The 22,459-nt window shown below is 46.0% G+C and overlaps 1 pseudogene; it reads right to left on the bottom strand.

Annotated features, from left to right (window-relative positions):
- Positions 1 to 15,497: 15,497 nt before the first annotated feature.
- On the bottom strand, positions 15,498 to 20,986 carry LOC116890203 (annotated as a pseudogene).
- Between the last annotated feature and the right edge of the window lie 1,473 nt (positions 20,987 to 22,459).

The following is a 22,459-nucleotide window of genomic DNA, read 5'->3' as shown; positions in this document are numbered from 1 at the left end:
AGAGGTGTGTGCCCAGCCCATGCCTGGCACTCTGTCCCTGAAAGTCAGGGCGAGCAGGTTTGTCTGCTTGAGTTGACTGTATGGCCTTTGCTTTCAGTGAGATAAATGAAGTCGGAACTTTTGGTGGCAGCCGGTGAAAACGTTCTGAACCCTGTTTGTGGAGTCCTTTGTCACGTGTGGAGAAGTCAGGACCTGAAGGTCCTTACTTACAAGTGCTATGTGCGCGTTTCCTGTAAGCAGACATTCTCCTACTTAGTTACGGCACAGCCATTAGATCCAGGAATTTAAGATCAATGTGTTACTGCCACCTCATTGCCAGACCTCATTCAAGTTTTACCAGTCGGTCCAACAGGGCCCTGTACACAGCGAGAGGAACTGGATACAGTCATGTGTTGCTGTCCCTTCTCTTTTGCCGTTCCTCTTCTCTCTTCCCCACCCCTCTCCTCTCCCCTTATCTCCTCTTTTCCCCCTAGTCTTCCCTCTGTACCCCTCCTGTGTCCTCACCTTTTTTCTCCTGCCCTCTCCTCTCCTCCCCTCCTGCCCTCTCCACTCTCCTCTCTCATCCCCTCCCCTTTCCTCTTTCATTCCCTCCCCTCTCCTCTCTCATTCCCTCCCCCTCCCTCCCCCTCCCCCCTCCCCCCACCTTCTACTTCCTCTCTTCCTCTCCCGTAGCTCACAGTTACTGGGTCTTGTTAGAAACTTTTTAACCTGGGAAAGTTTCTCCCTCTTGGCACTGGTGAGTTTGACACTTCCTTGAGGATAGTGGAAGGCTCCCAGTCTGGTTTTGTCTGATATTTCCTCCTGATCAGATTCCACTCGTGGGTTTGGGGTAGAGAGCCATAGAGTCAGTGCCATGGCTCTTCCTGCAGTGGCCTGGCAGGCAGTAAGTGACTTCAGTTTGTTCCATTACTGGAGATGTTAACCTTTGTCCCTTGGTTAAGACGGTGTCTGCCAGGTGTCTGCATGGTAAAGTTTTTTCCTCTATGTAATTAGAAAATGTGGGGAGAGACTCTGTGTCTATGTAAACACCCCAGTCCTCATCAAACTTTCTCCCATCTCAGCATCATTGACAGTTCTCGGCTTAATGAATATGAGGGTAGTATCCAAGTCCATTATTCCCGAGACGTTCATGTCCTCTCAGCACTGGGAGTGGGGTGGCTTCAGGCTGTCTTTGGTACCGTTCGACGTACCTCTTCCACCCTTTAAGTATTTCCTAACTCTGGAACAAGGTGTTTCTGCGCCAGTCCTGGAAAGAGCCATTTCTCCGCAGAGTGGATAGTGTGTTTATTTAGATGATATTTTCATTTGCTCTCTGTTGCCCTGAGAAACGGCATGGCCAAAAGCTACCTGGGGAGGAAAGGGTTTATTTCGCTTTACTTCCACATCATAGTGCTCCACGAAGAGAAGTCACGGCAGGAACCTGGAGGAAGGAACTGAAGCAGAGGACACAGAGTAACACTGCCTATAGGCTTGCTTTTCATGGCTAGCTCAGCCTGCTTTCTTATACAACCCAGGCCCAGCAAGGGGGCAGCACTGGCCACAATGGGTTTGGCCCTCTTATAGCGATCATAATCAAGAAAATGTCCAGAGGCTGGAGAGATGGCTCAGCGGTTAAGAGCACAGACTGCTCTTCTGAAGGTCCTGAGTTCAATTCCCAGCAACCACATGGTGGCTCACAGCCATCTGTAATGGGGTCCAATGCCCTCTTCTGGTGTGTCTGAAGAGAGCAACAGTGTACTCACATAAAATAAATAAAAAAATCTTTAAAAAAAATTAAAAAATAATTAAAATGTCCCACAGCCTCGCCAATCTGAGGGAGGGAGCCTCTAAGCTGAGACTCTGTCTTCCCAGATAAGCACTGTTTGTGTCAAGGTGGCAAAATGTAACCAGCACATTTGCCAAGGTAGCAAAATGTAACCAGCACATGTGCCAAGATGCAGACACTGGCGGTGCTCATTGCCTTTGAGGATTTGCTGTTGGATCCTTGATTCAGAAAAAAGGATACTGCTTCAAGCTTTACTAGTTCAAAGAAGTGGTCTTAAAATGTGTTCAGTTGAAAAGCAGCATGGGACTAATGGGGGTTTTAAGGAAAGATGAATCATGGTTATCTACTATTGTTCCCGGGGGACTGGTTCCAGAAGTTCCCCTCCCCCATCCCAGACACGGAAATCCAGGATGTTCATGGTTTACATAGAATGTTGGTCAATGAATTGTTACTTTCTTGATGTCGCAAATATTTTGCTCAGGGCAATGGCTTCTAGTTGTCTGGGACTTAAGGGTATGAGGTCCTGCAGAGTGAAGACTTTAGACCCAGGTGGCGGTGAAGCTTCTGAAGTTCATTCCTGGGACTGTGAGGGCAGGAAGCCAAGTGGGAGGTGCGCACACCCTGGGTGGACTCACTGAGGATACTAAGTTGTGTTTTTCATGTAGTGTTTACTTAAGACAACAAAAACATTCAGTGCTTGTGAGGTGCCAATCCAACCCTGTACCAATTGTTCTCTTCTAATCCTTGACATAATCTTGCAAAGTAGGCGCTTTCTTGACATTGCAGATAAAGAGTCTGAGCCTCCCACTGCATTCACCAGGAGCACGAAGCTAGGATCGGGACTCAAGTTTGACCCCACATTTGTTTTGTGTCTATTTTGGTGACCAGTCTCTCCAAAGTGGAAATATTTTTATAGTATAATTCTATCCTCATAACCCTGATTCTAAGTGCAGGCATATTATAGCCAATGAGGAACTGTCTCATCAACTTATTATCATATCAATATATCATACCAATCATATCATCATTGTACTATTGTATACTAAATGTTCTCTCTCTTCGTGTGTGTGTGTGTGTGTGTATAATGATGGCCATTTTCATAAACATTGTTTAACTGAATTTTTTTCCTCAAGGGTTACCTTAATTTGACTGCCAGATTCAAAACACAGTGGCTTACAAAATAGGCAGCATCTTCTTTAACATAGAAAACCTAGCATGTATTTGAATTTATATGATTTATTGAAGGGCCATCTAAAGGGCTTGTTGTGTACCAAAGACGATGGCGGCACTAGAAGCTGTTCTGTGATGTGGAAACTCTAAGGCCTTAAGATATCTGTGTTATATTTTTATTGCTCAGTCAGAAAGCCAAAACCAGGGTACCTGAGTTATATAAATCCACATTTCAGGGACTGGGCAAAGCTGAGGGGAGAGTTGGGGGGTGGCAGTGCTCAAACTAAGGATTGGTTCACTCAGCTCAGGGAAATGGGTGTGAGGTGGATAGGGCCACGGGCTGGCTGATGTCTGCGACAGTTCCTAAGTTCATCTTAGCTCTAAATATATAGTCACTACTTTAAAAAGGAAGGGCACATTGAATCACATTTTTTTTCTTTGTTCGACACAGGGTTTCATTTTGTAGCACAGGCTGACATGGATCTTTCAATTCTCCTGCCTCAGGCTCACCAGTGCTGGGGGTACAGAAGTGAGCGGCCAGCAGGCTTTCATGCTGGGAGCTACTGGAGCTTGGATGCTAATTCACACCTCTGTGTTCTGCAGCCTTCACCGAGGCTGGCCAATAGGGGGCGCGAGAGGGAGCCCAGGTGCTTGCTCTCTGTGGGCTTCCTGGCCACTAGCGTGCTGTGTGCCTTGCTTGGTCTGACATCCAATTGGCAGTCTTCCAGCACCCAAAGAGAGTCACCCTGAGAGCGTCCGCCCGCTCAGACCTACCAGGACCCCTGGGCTTCAGCTTCTCCCACAGGTCACAGTTAGACACCCTCTAACCTCTCTGTTGCCTGAACCTCGCTGTGGCTGCTTCACCTACTAGTTCTGCCGTAGTCTCCCTGTGTCCTTCCTTGGCCATAGCCAGTAGCCCTTTATCTAGTTAATTCTTTACACTGACATCTCTGTTCCTTTAAGGGGAGCAGCCGTTGTCCCTCAGGGGAGACTCATGGGAGGCCCTGAGCTGTTGAGGCCCTTGGGACCACAGGATTCATTTTTATCGATTGATTGAGACACAATCTCATTGTATAACCCAGGCTTACCAGGAAGGCTTGATTCTCACCCTCCCGTCTTCAGAGTAATAGGATCACAAGCACGTGCCTTTCATGCCAGCAACGTGCCAGTGGACCTGTTCCTTGTTGGCTGTGGCTTGTTCTAGGGCTTTCTAGATTGTTCTAGCTGGGTCGAAATAATATCCAGCTGTCCTGAGAAATTCCAACCAGGATGTTTTGGGAGCTACGCATCCCATAAAGGCAAGGGTATGTGCTAAAGGGAGTTCATTTCGAATAATCTCTTGATAAATGCACATAAGTATTTTGATTTGATACATTAAACGGCCAGCCTTTTTCATTAGTGAGCATTTAGTAAAGGTCAGGCGCTGCTGCGATAGACAGTGGGGCGTGGGGGAGGAGGTATTAGTCCTTACCTGGGGAGTCTGCTGTCTAACTGGGAAAGACACAAAATATGGCAGACGGAGTAAGCACACGCTCTTACTGACGTTCCCTTCTGAATTCTGCAAACTCGGCAGTGACGTTTACTTATTTAATTCACACACACACAAAATTCTACATCAGTTGGTTGTTTTGAAAGTGGGGCCTGGTTTTACAGGATCTACCTACAGAACAGCATACGTGGAGAGGATGGTGTGAGTTTCATATTTGCTTATGCACAGTTTTGTCCGTGAGAAACCCGTGTGACTCTGGAAGCTGCACCTAATACTATCCAGCCAGATAGGAACCGTAAAAACCGCTCGCTTTGAACATCTGCCAGTGGCCTCCACTCACTACCCACATTCTGTGTGCGTCGGTATTAAAGCCTTCTGTTGCTGGGTCTCAGGCCACTGTCCTGCCACTGCTGGGGAACACCTCAACAGTCTTAGCGCGTTTTACCACATCCACTGCTACAAAAACTTGAACTTTGTTTTTTCAAGGCGATTTCTTAATCATTTAGTAAAGAAGCTGCCGTTTTTTGCTCAGCTCCCGTCTTTTTTTTTTTTTTTGGCTGTAACCGATGAAGTTTTTGAAGACTCATGTTCCGACCTTACTTTTTCCTCTCGAAGCCCAGTGGTTCAGCAATTGCCTGGGTTTGCACAGCTTGGTGCTTTTTAGGAACACATCTGTGTTTTTATAGCAGCACAGCTGTTATTTTATGGCTGCACCGACCAAACACGGCAGCAGCGTTCCCAGCTGTCAGCATGTGCAACGGACAAAGAAAACAACAAAGGAGATGATTGCAGAATGCTTGGAAAGGAGAAAGTAGGACAAGTCGCGACTTAGGCCTGAGAATGCTGACTCTGGAGGCATCTGTGGGAGAGGACTGAGAGAGCTCTAGCTTGGGCCCTGGGCCTCCTATTCTCCTGCTGAGTAACATGGTGTAGATGTATAAAGCAGACTTTCACCAGGCCAGGCAAAGAAGAATGGCTGCCACAAAGACTGACAACTTACAGAGCTCAAATTGGGTGAAGAGAAGTTTCAAGTCCTTATTAAATAGCCAGGGCAGAGACCCCTGAACAGTTGTGCTTTAACAGGAGGTCCAGGGTCACCTAGAAGACAGACTCACCTGAATGTACCCAATGGAGCTCAGAGATGGTAGTTGGAGGCCTTTAGCAAAGCTATGTACAGCTAGAGAGACCCAGGTGGTTGCACAGCTGGAGAGACCCAGGTGGTTGCACAGCTGGAGAGACCCAGGTGGTTGCACAGCTGGAGAGACTCAGGTGGCTGCACAGCTGGAGAGACCCAGATGGCTGCCCAGCTGGAGAGACCAGGTGGTTTGGACTAGGCAGAAGAATACACACAGGTCACTAGAACAGATTAGAATCTAGACACAGTCATGGTCAACTGATACTCTGTAAGCTCACAAGGCAATCCTATAAAGCAGGAACAGCCTTTCAAAAAATGAACTGGATATTCAGATTTAAAAAGTAATTTAATACATTTTACACAAATTGCACAATTGTAGATCACAATTGCCCAATAAATTGCCCAATTAAAGAAAAAAAAACCCACTAAAACTATAAAACTTCCAGAACAGAATGAGAAAACAACTTTGTAATTTGAAGTAGGGAGAAATTTCTTAGATAAAACACAAAGACATGGGGCATGAAAAAAATTGGATGAATCAGACTTGAAACCCTTTGGTTTTTGAAAGGTGCCATCAGAAAATCGAAAGACAGGGGACACAGATCCGTGGTAGGACAGTTGAATAGCCTGCCCAAGGCTCTGGGTTTGACTGAGTAAAAATATTTCACAATTTATATATCTGACTGAGGGCCTAACTGCAAAATATGCACAGGATACACTTCAATAAGAAGACAAATAGTTCAATTTAAAGAGGGGATGGGCTACTTATTATATGCATCCTAGGGTAAGACGTAAGTGGCCAGTAAGCGTGTGAAATAGGTTTGTTGATAATTACTTGGAAATCAAATCACAACTGTCCTCGCTGTGACTGTACTTCCACTAGGAGTGCTGATAATATCAAGCGTCTACTAAACTGCTCATATCTTGCAGGGTGATGGTAAATGATATGGCTACTTTTTTTTTAATCTGGGACTGACCTTGAACTTGCCATGAAGCTTGGCTGACCTGTCTCAGACTCCAAGACGCACACTGCCTTGCCAGTTTTTTTTTCTTTGTTGTTGTTGAACACTGTAATCCAGAAATTCTACCTTTAGATACTTATCCAGGAGAAATGAACACTCTAGGCATACATCTTTTGCAACATCTTTCTAGTAACTCTTCAACCTCTCCTCTAGCCCACCACCCAGCAGAGGTATTGGGAGAGAGAAGTTATTAGGATATTGGGGATGTGGACCTGTTCAGCAATAGTTCTTTGGGGGGGGTGAGCTCAGTCTTTTTTTGTCAGCAGTTCAGTCCCACAGAAAGCACCAAATACAAACCAGCAGCTGTTGCTCAATCCTGAAGAAACTGCAAGGCTCGTCAACCGTCCTGAGGTGGGGCTGCGGAAGTGGCTAAGCTGCCGCAGGAATGTCACGGGCGATTCTCTGCCGAGTTTCTCTTGATGGCAGCATTACCACAAGTGGAGCTCAACAATGCCAAGTGAGGCAAACCAATACATGCGTGCTGTTAGTGAAGAGTAGTGAGGCAGAGCAAACCAAACCAGCGCTCCATCTCCCACTGTCCGTGGGATCGGATTTATACCTCCATTGAGTGTTCCTTCACATGTTTGCTATAGCAAGACACCCTTTCACCTGTGCGCCCCAGCAAAACATCATTTGACGTAGCTGACTTTCCAAACAAACAGGAAGCTCGCACAGGGGCTGGAGAGATGGCTCAGTGGTTAAGAGCACTGACTGCTCTTCCAGAGGTCCTGAGTTTAAATCCCAGCACCACATGGTGGCTCACAGCCATCTGTAATGGGATCTGATGCCCTCTTCTGGTGTGTCTGAACAGCTACAGTGTACTTATATATAATAAATATTTAAGAAAAAAAAGAGAAAAGCTTGCACAAATGTCTATCAACGTTAATTATAGCTGACAAGGATGGGAAACACTACCAAGGTCTACTTGTAAACAACGTGTACTATACATACATAAATGCTATCCAACAATTATAAATAATAATGATAATAATAATTGATACAAGCCACAATATGGCTGAGTCTCCAAAAATTTAACATGGATTAAAAATCCAGACAGTAAATAGCACTTATTGTTCAAGTCTATTGATGTGCTATTCTAGAAATGACAAATTCAGACGTGACAGTGGGTGAGGGCATGCTTATGGCCTGGGCTGTAGGCATTGACGGTAAAGAGGTGCAAGAGAATCTTGCAGTGATGGATAGGCTGTTTATCTTAAACGACACATTTATTAGAACTAGTCCAACTGTGCGGTTGAATTGTATGTAACGTGTACCCCAGTAGGTTGATGTCTACAACCTGTTGAGACTGGTTAAGATCTACTTAGAAAGTGATTGGGACCTTCTAGCCCACTCAGAACAGACAGATTCTGTCCCTTCACATTTCAGCACAGGCCCGGAAGTGTATTCTCTGGAGAGAGTGAAACGGAGTCTTTATTCCAGTGGGCAGTAAACCTTGCTGCGGGCATAGAACCTGCAGAAAAGATGGGGGTGGGGGAGAGTGAAAGTTGGTAATGGAAGGCTGAGTCCCCTAGTCCCAGTCTTTCCTCTGGCTTCCAGAACACTGGAACCAGGCAGACAGCACCAGCAGCTCACCTCTCCACCAGCGTGTCCAGCTAGCCATTAGTGACAACCCTGAAATGTGAGGTAGCCCCTGGTTACTGGTCATCGGTCACCTGAGGAGGGCCACTTAGATGAAAGCCAGAGCTTAAGGTACAGACAAGAAGACAAGCAATAAACCCCATAAAACACACAAAACCCCCAGATTAAACAGGAAGGAAGCAACTAGTAAACAGAGATGGAAATCCTGATCAAAAGAGATATCACAGTACAGACGGTACTTCATCCATGAAGCAGGAAGCAGAAGCACAGGTGTATTATGTGGAGATACGGACATGCATTGCCCGTGAAAGAGCTAAAAGTTGAATGTGGGGGAGCTGGAGAGATGGCTCAGTGGTTAAGAGCACTGTCTGCTCTTCCAGAGGTCCTGAGTTCAATTCCCAGCAACCACATGGTGGCTCACAACCACCTATCATCAGGTCTGGTGCCCTCTTCTGGCCTGTAGTTGCATACATGCAGGCAGAAAGCTGTATGATGTATACATAATAAATAAATGTTTAAAAAAAAAGTTGAATGTGGTTGCCTTTGGGGAGTAAAAGTTCTCAACAGAAACCCGTGACTCCGTGATTTTGTGTGTGTGGTGTGTGTGTGTGTGTGTGTGTGTGTGTGTGTGTGTGTGTGTGTGTGTGTGAATGCACATGCACATGCTTACACACGCCAGAGGACAGCCTTGGGTATCATTCTTTTGTGATATCCACCTTTCTTTGGAGACAGCGTCTCTCACTGCCTGGGATCTGCCAGGGAACCAGGATATCTGGCTTCCGGGTCCCAGGGACCTTTCTGCTGCTGTCCCCAACCTTGGGATTATAAGCACACTACTGTTGGCTTACAAGTGACTCCTTTAGGCTCCTCGCAGGGACTTAGCATCAGAGCCTAGCAAAATCTTGCATCATCATCTGCCTCCATTGCCTGCCTAAGACAGTTGTGGCAGCAGCAGCTATGATGCTACTCTAGCCTGTCTGTCTGTCTGCCTGTCTGTCTGTCTCCCCCTCTCTACTCTCATGTGTTCCTGGTCCACCTCTCTTTTTATCCTTCTCTGCCCCCTCTTCTCTGCCTCTACTCCTTCTCCAGGACTTCACTCCCCTCCCTTCCAAACAAACTTCCCTTATACCAGGCCAGTAGCAGGGTGTGATTTCTCAGGGGCACACTTTGGCATGGGCCTGCCAGGTACCTCCTTACCCCACCATTGCTGCATTATATTCCATAACAACTGCCACGCTTGCCTGGATGTTTTTACATAGGTTCTGGGCCTTGAACTCAGATCCCTCAGCTTCTAAGGCAAGCACTTTACCAACTGCACCATCTTCCCAGCCTGCATTATAAGCTTTACATTTGCCTCTGAATCTATTTATGTGCTTCTTTAGCAAGAATTTGTAGCAGTATATCTGTCTGTCCACATCCATCTGGGAACTTATAAAAATGGCGGGTGAAGTGGATAAGGGCGTCTCTACTTCATTGTGCTTCTGGGACACTAAACTGAGGATGGGAGCAGGTGGGGAAACTTGGCTGCTTGTTGTAGTCCAGAGCAGATGCAGGAGGGGCTTAGGATTCTTAGAACCCCAGGAAGGCGAAGCAAGACACCCCAGAGTAGACTGGCGAATCCCCTTCTTCAAAACCAGAAAAGGCCACTCTACAAGAGGTCTTAAGCAAGGGTCACACTGCCGCCAGCCTCCCAGGACGGAACTCACTCTGCATGCCCTTTTCTGTTGGCACCAGAGGCAGCACAGAAGCTGTCCCCCCTCTTCAGTCAAGAGGATCCTACCTACCTGCCAGTCAGAAAGAGGACCCCAGCAGGACCTATCAGACCACCTACTTCCAACCGAAGAAAATTTCATGGGAATTAGAAAGACAGAATTTAAGAAAATGTCTGCAGCAACAAATACACCCCTAGGGGCTTCGACTAAAGTGATAAAGAATGACTTGGAAATAACATTCTCACGATTACAAAGCTCTAATTTAAAACCCAGTTAAAATAAATAAACTCTCTTGCGGCTTTGAGTGAGCAGGGACTCTCTTGAGGCTTTGAAAGTATCAGGGAGTGAAGTTACAACTGAAGGAGCAAGGACGCTGAAGCTGGGAAACTTTGTATCTGAGTGTTGCTCTAAAAACAACACAAGCAGTAGAAACAACAGAAAAGGAGACAACAGCGACAGGTTTGTATGACCCAAAGGAGACTTGAGGTCAGGCACAGGACACAGGTTGGTGATTCCAGCACTTGAGAGGTGGAGGTGGGAAGAACAGGAGTTTGAGGCTAGCCTTAGCTATATAGTGAATTCGAGGCCAACCTGGGCTATGGGACACCCTGTATCAAACAAACAAACACTTGAATACTAAGATCAAAATAAAAATAATAAACATTACACGAATATTTGATAAATATTAAATTAAAATGAATATAAATAATAAAGATAAGACACATATGTAGTCCTTAAGACTCCAGAAACCAAACAACAAGCTGTAAAGGAAAGAGACTCTAACCGGCTCTGAGAAAACCCGCTGCAGTGTAGACACCTGAGGCCGTGGAAACGCCTCAATGCTCAGACTCAGAGCCAAGAATCTTGGCCAAAGAACTTAACTGTGAGGACTCCAGAAGAGGAGACATTTCCAGATACACAACGATATCCCACGAACTGTTTCGTAAGGTAGCCTACACAAACCAAGCTTAAATGTGAAATATAAATTAGTCCCAAGCTCGCAGTAACAATTAGACAAATACCGTAAGAAACATCGATCAGCAACACGCCAGTAAACTAAGTGGGTCGTGATAAGGTGATTTTAAGTGATCATAAATTGGAATGGATGGGAGCTACAATGTCAGGTTATTTCAGCCAAGCCCAGGGTTTGGAACAGGGGAGTTCATGGGGTTGGGAGAGGGATCAGGGAAAGGGGGAAGTGAAATCTGAAGTCATCTGCTCTGAGCTGCCCTGAGCTGAAGGGTTGTATCACTATATTCTTTTTTTTTTTTTTTTTTTGGATTTTATTGTTATTTTTTTTTATTTTTTTATTTTTTTTTTTATTATTAACTTGAATATTTCTTATATACATTTCGAGTGTTATTCCTTTCCGGTTTCGGCAAACATCCCCCCCCTCCCCTTCCTTATGGGTGTTCCTCCCCACCTCCCCTATTGCCGCCCTCCCCCGACAGTCTAGTTCACTGGGGGTTCAGTCTTAGCAGGACCCAGGGCTTCCTCTTCCACTGGTGCTCTTACTAGGATATTCAATGCTACCTATGAGGTCAGAGTCCAGGGTCAGTCCATGTATAGTCTTTAGGTAGTGGCTTAGTCCCTGGAAGCTCTGGTTGCTTGGCAGTATCACTATATTCTTATAATCATGAATTCTGGGTCTAATTCAGCTTGGGAATGAAAAGTAACTATTAGTAAACCCAGATGAAAAAATTCCCCAAATACCCAAAATGAGGCAGGGAAAACATGAGAATTTCCCGCAGGATGGGAGGATGTGGGATTGAGAGAGATAAAGGAGGAATTAAGCCGTCCTCCCCAGAGGCCCCTCTTTTAAAGACAGCGTCTCACAGTGTACTCCTGGCTGGCCTAAACTCCCTGTGCAGACTAAGATGGCTTTGAACTCAGACATTTGCCTGCCTCTGCCTCTTTAGCGATGAGTGCTGGTCATTATGCCTGGTCCTTTGACCTTTGACTCTGTCTCTCTTTGTCTCTCTCTGTTCCTCTCTGTCTCTCTCTGTTCCTCTCTGTCTTTCTTTCTCTCCTTGCCCAATCTCTCTCCCTTTCCCTTTCTCCCTCTTTCCCTGTTCCCTCCCTCCCTCTCTCTCTCCATCTCTTTCTTCCCCATATCTCCCCCTCCCTCTCTCTCCCTTTCCCTCTTCTCTCTCCATCTCTTTCTGCCCCATCTCTCCCCCTTCCTCTCTCCCTTCCCCTGTTCCTTCTCTCTCTCTCTCTCTCTCTCTCTCTCTCTCTCTCTCTCTCTCTCTCTCCCTCCCTCTAAACAACAATCCTATGTATCAAATGCTTTTATAATTAAAAACAAAGCGGTAAGAAACCCCACAAGGACATCATGTGCAGACTCAAGAGGGCACCATGCGTAGCTCGTCTGGAGCCTGCTTCCCACCATGGCTTCTTTTCTTTCCCAGCATGCCTACCTCCCTTTCTCTTCAGAAACAATGAGTAATGCTTGTCACTAGGGAAAAGAGCTGGAGAGTGATATGTAGATAACCCTGGGAGGCCCCAGAGTACAACCAAGGAACATGTGACAAGCAGAGATAGCTATCTGTGCACTTACAAGTTTATATTTGTTGATGAAGGGTGCTGTTCTGGCTTGTTCTGTGGGGGATTTGTTGTTCTCATCTTCTGAAAAAAAATTGGACTGTGTTATAAGATTCAGAAGATGCCGCATCGGAAGCCACAGGAACAGTGGTTCTCAACCGTCCTAAAGCTGTGATCCTTTAAAACAGTTGCTTGTGTTGTGGTGACCCCAGAGCCATAAAATTACTTTGTTGCTACTTTGTAATAGCCATTTTACCACTGTTAGGTATCGTAGTGCAAATATCCATGTTTCGGGACGATTTTAGGTGACCCCTGTGAAAGGGCTGTAAGGCAAACCAAAGGGTCTCGACCCGCAGGTTGGGAGACACTGCAAAGGGAGATCCGTGTTTGGAGAGACTCCTGACTCAGAAGTTGAGGTGGTTGAGGTCAGAGGTTAGTGTTGGGTATCTTCGGTGGTCATTCTCCACTTTAGTTTTTGACACAGGGTTTCTCACCAAACCTAGAGCTCTTTCGCTGTCCAGTCATATCCGCTGTGTCCTTTTCCTCCGTCTCACGGGGACAACAGGTGTTCACGCACCCAGCTTTTATGTGGGTGCTGGGAATCTAAAGTAAGGTCCTCACGTGGATACGAGCACTGTAGCAGCTGAGTCACCTCCCCAGCCCCATGGCTCTGCCATTTCTGTGAGCTACACATCATTGTGCGTGTAGATGACACTAAAGCACAGGGCCGCTACATTGCTCACAATTCTCCAAGTATTCGTTGAATAAATAATGAGGTACTGCTCGGGTTGTGTGACTAAGGTTGCCCTCAATGTGAACTGTGCCGGAACCGTCTTGAGCTGGCCTGGTGCCCTGTCCGGCTCAATACTCAGCATGCCCTGAGAATCTTCTCCTGGTGCTCCCCTGAACACAGACAATCACGTCCACAGAGCCATCGACTACCTGGTCCTTGTTTTCCAAGGCCAACGTTGCGACCACCACGAAGTGCTCGAACTGCAGCTGTGGGTTCTCTCCATGATGCTCTTGAAATGAACTTCTTCAAGTTGGGATTGGAGTTGACCCAGGGCTCCCCCTGCACTTGAACTTGAAGTTGGTCCTGATGCTGTAGCTCAGAGTCAGCTTCCCCGAGGAGCCTATGAACTCCTGCAGGCTGCTGAAGGGCTCCTGCTTTCTGTTCTCCATTTATTTGTCCATTTTATGTCAAGGTGGACCTCAGCAGGAAGTAGGAAAGCCATGTTTTGTATAACCAGTTCTAGAATATTCAGCCAGTACATGGGAAACACCAGGATTCTGATAACCGGAAAGTCTTGTGAAACTGGGAATAAAAAACAAGAAAGGTGGTTTCCCAGATGCCAACCTCTGAACCTTTACTGGGAGAGAGAGAGGCTGGGAATGTCCACCACAGGACAGATGTGCCATTGATCAGCTGCTGTGGTGACATCTCCGTTTTTGGGTCTTTGTGAGGGGTGCAGAACCTGAGCACATTGTATTGTTCTGTTCATCAGTGCTTAAGCCCCATGGAGCAGACACTGCTGAGACCCACTTTACAGATACATAAGTAGAGTCTCATAGAGGTCAGTTACAAGGCTAAGGTGACAAAGCTAAGTTACAAAGCTAAGGTGAGGCTGTTCCCCTATCCCTTCCACTGGAGACCTGTGCAGCTTCCCCTGAGGTGACTGAGCTCTTACAGTGTGGGATGTCATGAGGAGAGAGACTAGAGAAAGTCCACATATGGGATGGGGAGTGAGGGAAGTCCTCAGTGAATGAAATCTGGAGTGAATGTGTGCTGTTGTTATAGGCACCACTGTGTCAAGGACCCGGGTATCTGAGACCCATAGGAAATGTTAAAACCACCATCAGGATAGGTATAGGCAAAGTCTTCCCTTCCGTGTGTGTGGAAAACGAACACCCTGGCTTCCTCTGCTCCCAGATACTTACAGCCTGAAGACTGCTCCCCAGCAGAGACTGCTCCTGTAGCTTAGCCGACTCCTCCTCCCTGTTCAGCTCTATCAGTGACCCAGTCTCCCCATTCAACTGCTCTAATAAACAGGCTGAGCTTCCGAGGTACCGTGACATCTTCATCAGGAAGCCCAGAGCACCCAATGCCACCGTTTCTGTCTCTGTGCGTTTGTCTTTTCTTCTCTTTTTTAAAAATATATTTATTTATTTTACTTATGGCAGTGGGGGGAACTGAACTCAGGACCTCACAGTTGCTAGGCAAGCACACCACCAGTGTACATACTCCCAGCCCTGTTTGTCTTTTCTTTATTCCCTCAATAACCCAGATAAGCAAAGAGGAAAATGGGAGGGAGGGAAGTTGATTCAGGCACAATGGCTCCAATATGTAATCCTAGCAATAACCTGGACAAGCAAATCCCTGGAGCCGTGCTGGAGAAGGCGGGATGTGTCTACCAGAAGCAGACCTAGACAGCCACTCTAGAGCCTCACTTGGCCTGGGCCACCCACCGGGAGCATCTGGATACATGAATGATCTCTGCTCTCAGCTTCTCTTCCTGTCATAGATCTGGGGTTTTTCTCCTGTGCTTTGCCACATCTCTTAGGCACATTCCTTTGGCTCCTGCTGCATCCATTTGCATAGTCTCTCATGTTTAAGATCCCTTCAACACACCCACGTGCCATTCCGTGGGCATAGGTCTCACCTGTTGTAAATAGACCTTCCTCTAAGCTTGCTTCCTGCTTAAGAAAACTTTTCCGTCACTTTTCCTTCCTTCCAAAGGGTCCTTCTGGAGCTGGGGGTGGCTCTGTGGGTAAAGGTGCTTAGCACCAGTCTAGCTAGCTGCCTGTGTTTGATCCCCGGAACCCATATGGTGGACAGAGAGAGCTGACTCTAAGCTTCCTTCCGACATACACACCATGTAGCATATTCTCTGCTGCTGCGAACTTACGATAATAAATAAATAATGGCTAAATATGTACAATTTCAAAAGGTCCTTTCAATTTCTGCTTCCTCATTCCACTGAAACCTCATCCTACTGATGTCCTTTTTTTTTTTCATTCGATAAAGTTTTATTTTCCCAAATGTACAACTGATTGAATCTGTTCATGCATCTTCACCCGCAGCTGGGGCGTCGCTACCCTTTGTGTTTCTGGTGCAAATTACTTGGGCTCTGTGCTTTGAAACCAGCTTGATAAGTCCTTCACTAAGTAGCTCCTTGCCCTGTCCAAGGAACCTTGAATCTCCTGTCTCTCGGAGACCACGGCTGGAGTAATAAGCTGTAGTTGGGAACTTCCTTAGAGAGTTTGTTAGATGTAGCTTTGTCAAACAGGACAAGGTTGTTCAGCTTGTCCCGAACTTTGCCTTTGGACCACTTCTTCTTTTTGGCTTTGCCACTAGATTTATTTGCTGGATCTTTGTCTTTTCTGGCGGACTTTTCGGCATCTTTCTTCTTGCCGTATTTGGGCGGCACAGCGAAAATCAGAGAGTAGTGTGGATCACTGCGGCCTCACTAAGATGTCCGACATCTGACTTCTTAACCCTCATCAGCAATGAGGGTGCACAGAGACCATGGTCCAGGAGGAAAGGCTTATGTAATAGCAAAGAAGGAGGTTAAGGTTAGAGCAAGGACAAGGGTGGAGAGGGCATGGGAATTCTAGGAAGAAGAGGTTGAGAGGGGAGTGGAGTTCTGGAGATGACAGCAACTGATGTGCCAGGGAGAGGAGGAGCCACTTTGTCCTCATTCTGGAGGGATGGATGGATGGATGGATGGATGGATGGATGGATGGATGGATGGATGGATGGAGGGAGGGAGGGATGGAGGGATGGAGGGAGGGATGGAGGGAGGGAGGGGGGAGGGAGGAGGCCATTTGCGGAGGCAGAAAGGTGGTGGAGTTTCTCCCAGAGGGCCTTTCCTCAGTGAAGAAGAACATGATGATTCTCTGTGGAGAGGAGGGGACAGGGGTAGGACCTTGGACAGAAAGAGGGCCCTGAAGCTATGTCAAAACAATGGAGATGCCTGGCAGAGGCTGCAGATCAAAGGGCTGGGAAGCAGCGCCTACTAGTCGCATGGAGGATGCAGCTAAACTGGGTCGCAGTGTTAGTGGTGAAGTGCTGTGTGCATGTGTATATGATTGTATGTGTGTGTGTATGTGTGTGCTGTGTGTGCGTGTGTATGTGTGTGTATATGTGTGTATGTGTGTATGTGTGTGTGTATGTGTATGTAGGTGTGTGTATATGTATGTGTATGTGTCTATATGTATGTGTGTGCATACATGTGCATATGTGTGTATGTGTGTATATGTGTGTGTATGTGTGTATATGTATGTGTGTGATTATGTGTGTGTATGTGTATATATGTGTGTATGTATGTGTGTGATTATGTGTGTGTATGTGTGTATATGTGTGTATGTATGTGTGTGTGTATATGTGTGTATATGTGTGTATATGTGTGTATGTATGTGTGTGATTATGTGTGTGTATGTGTGTATATGTGTGTATGTATGTGTGTGATTATGTGTGTATATGTGTGTATATGTGTGTATGTATGTGTGTGATTATGTGTGTGTATGTGTGTATGTGTTTATATGTATGTGTGTGTATACGTGTGTGTATGTGTGTATGTGTGTATGTGTATATGTGTGTATGTGTGTATATGTGTGTGTAGGTGTGTGTATATGTGTGTGTATGTGCTTACGTGTGTGTATATGTGTGTGTGTATGTGTGTGTGTATGTGTGTATGTAGGTATGTGTATGTATGTGTGTATGTGTGTATGTGTGTGTATGTGTTTATGTGTATGTATGTGTATATATGTATGCATGTGTTATGTGTGTATGTGTATGTATGTATGTATGTATGTATGTATGTATGTATGTATGTATTGTATGTGTGTGGCCTTCCCTGCTCTCTTCTCCTTTTCTTAGTCCAGGCTGGTCTATCCCAGCCTTCCAAATGCTAGATTCCATGTAGATATTTCTATTTCTGGCTATGGTGTGTTTTCCTTTGTAGATGCTAAGCTATGCAGTTTAGGTTCTGTGGTTGTTTGAATATGCTTGGCCCAGGGAGTGGCACTATTAGGAGGTGTGACTCAAGAATAAAGATGAAGGAGAAAGTTGCTGGGATTGAGCAGCTTCAGGTGTGAGGAGGGCGGATCATCTGTGGAGAACCAGGCTGCTGGAATAGGTGGGAGCCGAGGACTTTCCTGCAGGGTCCTCGTGCGTGGGAAACAGTGGGCAGGAGGTTAGAAGGTAGCTGTGGGCTGTGTAGCCACAGCTGAGGGAGGGAGGGAGGTATGGACAAACTTGGGGGCTATTTTAAAGTGTTATGCTGGTAGCCAGACTCAGAGGCAAAACACTGCATTTTCACTTGTATTTGAAACTCAGATTTATGATTGCGTATGTGCATGTATATGCGAGAGTGTAAGAGTGTGTAAACCAGCAATCTGGGAAGGGAATCGGCAGGGTGTCTGTTTGCTTTCTGCAGCTGTGATAAGCACTGGCAATAAGCTATGAGATAGGGCAATGGGAAACATGCTTAGAAAGATGAGGGGACATCTGGATGAAGAGAGGGAACCAGCTGAAGGTGGGGGGGTGACATGAGAGAGGGTGTGAGGGAGGGGTGTCATGAGATGGCAGTGGGGAAGGGGAGGCATGAGAGGTGGTGGGGGAGGGGAGGCATGAGAGGGCAGTGGGGAAGGGGTGGCATGAGAAGAGAGTACAATGACACACAGGAATGAAGAAACCCATCATTATGCAGGCAGAAGCAAAGAATCATTAAGATGGGCTGGAGAGAGGGCTCAGCAGTTAAGAGCACTGACTGCTCTCCCAGAGGTCCTGAGTTCAAATCCCAGCAACTACATAGTATCTACAACCATTTGTAATGGGATCAGATGCCCTCTTCTGATGTGTCTGAAGACAGCTACAATGTACTTATATATAATAAATAAATAAATCTTTAAAAAAAAGACCACGCCAGTTTTGCTGCTGATATGTAAAGATTAAAAACTCAGGGGAGCTGGAAAGGTGGCTCAGCAGTTAAGAGCTCTGGGTGCTCTTCCGGGAACCTGGATTCCATTCCCAACACCCACATGCCAGACCACATCAGCTGCAACTCCAGCCTCAGGAGATTTGACCTCCTTTTCTGGCTTCCTGGGTACTTCATGCATGTGACTGCATGCACATATATGCAGGTAAAACATCCATACACATGAAAACCAATTGATGAACTAAAACTTCTAAAACCCCGCATAGAAAGGATGTATTAATGTCACTAAACGGCAGCCCACTGAATGCTGCTGTGGTGGTTTGAATGAGATGGTCCTTGTAAGTCTTACTGGCTTGAATTCTTGGTCCCCAGTTGGGAGCCATTTAGGGAGACTTAGGAGATGTGACTTTGCTGGAGCATTCACTGGGACAGGCTTTGGGGTTTCAAGGTTGTTTCCTGCTTGTAGTTCACCTCCTGCTTCCTCTGCCTCTGCCCACCATGGTGGACACTAACCCTCTGGAACCGTTAGCTGCAGAATAAACCCTTCCTTCTGCAGGTTGCCTTTTAGCACTGATAAAGTTGTCACTAATATAGTGGCCAGCTCAACTCATCGTCAGGGCTCCCTGTTGACTGGCACTTAGGTTTCCAGTTTTTCCTGAACACAAGACAGTACAGAAGGGACTGTGGTGTACACGTGCAGTTACTGTGAACTCCATGAGAAGAACCCAGAGCAGAAAGACTTGGCCAAGGGCTGATGGATTCGTCTTGTTTCGCTTATTCATCCAAGGTTGAGGGCCATATTCTTAAAAGATTTATTTTTTTAATCTTATGTGCATTTGTCAGTGCCTGCATGTATGCATGTGTGTGCGCCTGTGCATGGCTGGTACCCACTGAGGCCAGAGGAGGGCGTCAGACCTGGAATTGGAGTTGCAGATGGTTACGAGCCTCCATGTGGATGCTGGGAAAGGAACTCCAGCCTTATGCAAGAGCATCTTGCCCATGGAGCCATTTCTCCAGCCCCTGCTGATGTCTCTTTTGATTCTGAGATCTTCTGCCAGCTTTCCCTGCACGAGGAGGTGACAATCGATAATCCCAGCAGGAGAGCACACGACTGGAGTGCTGCTAATATGGTTTCAGTCTTCAATGGCTTGAAAGGCACAAAAGGGTTTCGTGTTTTACTGTTTGAGACAGACTCTTGCTATGCGGTTCTGGCTGGTCGTCAGGTCACCAACCTACTCTGTCGGCTCCACCTTGTGGGGTCATGGGCACGTTCCAACATGCCTGGCCTGGCTTTGTGCTTCTATTCTTTCTCCTCCCAGTTTGAGAGGTGCTGAGCAGTCCATATTTGCAAGTAATTTTCTTTCTTACAGTTGTATTTACTCTATATATAATTTATTTAGTGTGCATGTGTATGTGTGTATATGTGTTTGTGTGAATATATGTGTATGTGCGTACTTGTATGTGTATATGTATATGTGTGTACATTTATGTGCATATGTGTATATGCATGTATGTATACATGTGCATGCATGTGTACATGTGCATGTTTATATATGTGTATGTGTATATGTGTATGTGTGTATATGTGTGTATGTGTGTTTGTGTATAAGTATGTGTATATGTATGTGTGTACTTGTATGTGTATATGTGTATGTGTGTATATGTGTGTACACATGTGTACATGTGTATGTGTGTGCGTATATGTGTATGTGTGTATATATGTGTATATGTGTACATGTGTATGCATATATGGGTACACGTGTATGTTTATATATGTGTATGTGTATATGTGCATGTGTGTACATATGTGTACATGTGCATGTGTATATGCATGCATGTATACATGTATACGTGCATGTTTATGTATGTGTACATGTATGTGGGTATGTGCATGTATGTATACACATGTATGTGTGCATGTGTACATGTATAAGTTTATGTATGTATATGTATATATGTATATGTGTATGTATATGTATGTGTGTATATGTGTACATGTGTATATTTATGTGTGTACATGTGTATGTGTACATATATGTATGTGTGTATGTACATGTGTGTATGTGTGTATACAAGCAGATGCCTTCAGGTACTCAGAGAGACTGATGGTATTGGATCACTGGAGCTAGAGTTGCAGGAAGATGTGAGTCACTTGACATGAGTCTGGGAACTGAAATTGGGTGCTCTTAACCATGGATCCATCTCTCCCATCTTCCTACGGTTGTTGTTGTCATCATCATCATCATCATCATTTTTTTTTTTTGCAAGTAATCTAGTGGTTCTAACTACTGGGGTTCAAGTCTTAGCTTCTCTACATTTTAGCTGTGGGAGCTTGGGCAAGTGACTTAAATTCTTTGTGCCTCAATGTATTCTCTTCAAACGGGGTCAATAACTGGGTTTGGTGACACATGTCTAATAATTCCAGCACTTAGAAATCTGGGACAGGACCATCAATAATCTGAGGCCAGCTTTGGCTACATGTGACAGCCTGTCACAAAGAGTGGAGGGGTAAAATACACCTCTGTGTCATAGGTTGTAGTATACATACAAGATGGTTTAGTAGGTTAAGCCAGCACGCACTCACAAGGTACCATGTAAACTGCAGCGACATTCTCTATGCCTGTCATGTTCTTCTGGATGGTGGTGTACAGTCAGGAAAGTAGCCTGCTGTCTGCCACATCCTTCTCAGCCTGTGTCTCTCGGTTCCTTTGTAAGTGTTAAGCTCTTATGCTCTGGGCTGAATTTTTTGTGTGGCGCTATTAGAGATTGAACATAGGACCACATACATGCCAGTCAAGCACTCTGCCATTGACCACCTCCCTCAGTGGTTTGTGCAGAATGCTAAATGGCTTTCAGTATGATTAGAAGCATGCTGTTCAAGCACTCTGTCTCATGCAGATTGTTAAATGGCTTTTAGTATGATCAGAAGCAGTCACATTTCAAGATAATGAAAAAAAATAGCCCTTTCCCCCCTTTAAGAATCAGAATGTGTTTTACATTGCTGGGCTATGAATACTGGTTATGAGTGTTTCCCCTGCTCTGTGGGAGGAGCCACAATGTTCACTCGGCTGGGTGGCAGAGGCCGGGCTTCCAGGTCAGGATTGGTGGATACAGGTAGGGCTAAGAATCTGGGCTCACTGCTGTTGGTGGTTAGGTTCCAGAGGATGCTTAGCCTAACAGCCAAGAGAGTCAGAGGACAAACAAAGTTTATGCCTGGTGTGGCTTAGTATGAATGAGTGTGTGTGTGCAAGTGAATGTGTGACATGTGTGAGTGAGTGTGTGTGTGTGGGGTATGTGTGGTGTTGTATGAGTGTGTGAATGTGTGTGAGTATATGGTGTGTGTGCATGTGAGTGTGAATGAATGAGTGTGTGTGGTGTGCATGCATGTGTGAGTGTGCGGTGTGTGTGCATGTATGTGAGTATGAGTGAGTGAGTGTGTGTGGTGTGTGCATGTGTGAATGTGTATGTATGTGAGAGTGAGTGTGTAAGTGTGAGTGTGTATGTGTGGTGTGTTTGCATATGTGTGATTGTGTATTGTGTGCATGTATGTGTGTGTAAGTATGTGTGAATGTGTGTGTGTGAGATGTATGTGCATGTATGTGAATGTGTATGTGTGAATGAGTGTAGGTATGTGTGTGTGTGGTGTGTATAGCAGAATGTTGTCACTGAGTTAGGCAGATGACAATGGAGGGGTTTGTGGGGCTAAGGCAGAATCTAGGAGGTGGTCTCTGCAAGGCTTGCATGTAGAGAGAGGGAGGAGAGGGAGAGGGAGGAGGAGGGGGAGGGGGAGGGGAAGGGGGAGAGGGAGAGGGAGAGATTGGCTGAATCACTGGACTGTGACCTTCTTTGGGGCAGGAATTTGATGGGAGGTGTCAGGGGCTCGCATCCCTCTGTGAAACATTTCAAAGGACGTGTGTGTGTGTGTGTGTGTGTGTGTGTGTGTGTGTGTGTGTGTGTGTGTTGCCTCCACCTGGCACTGAATAGCCTCTCAGGTTGGTCTGGGAATGTGGGGGCAGGAGGAATCTAGCTAGCACTGGAGCTTTAAAGAGGTCCAGGGCAGATGTGGGGTAGGCTCAGGAATGAG

The sequence above is a fragment of the Rattus rattus genome, chromosome 1 (genome assembly GCF_011064425.1).
Source record: "Rattus rattus isolate New Zealand chromosome 1, Rrattus_CSIRO_v1, whole genome shotgun sequence".
NCBI lineage: Eukaryota > Metazoa > Chordata > Mammalia > Rodentia > Muridae > Rattus > Rattus rattus.
The sequence above is the reverse complement of the archived record's forward strand: the minus strand, read 5'-3'. Positions and strand labels throughout refer to the sequence as shown.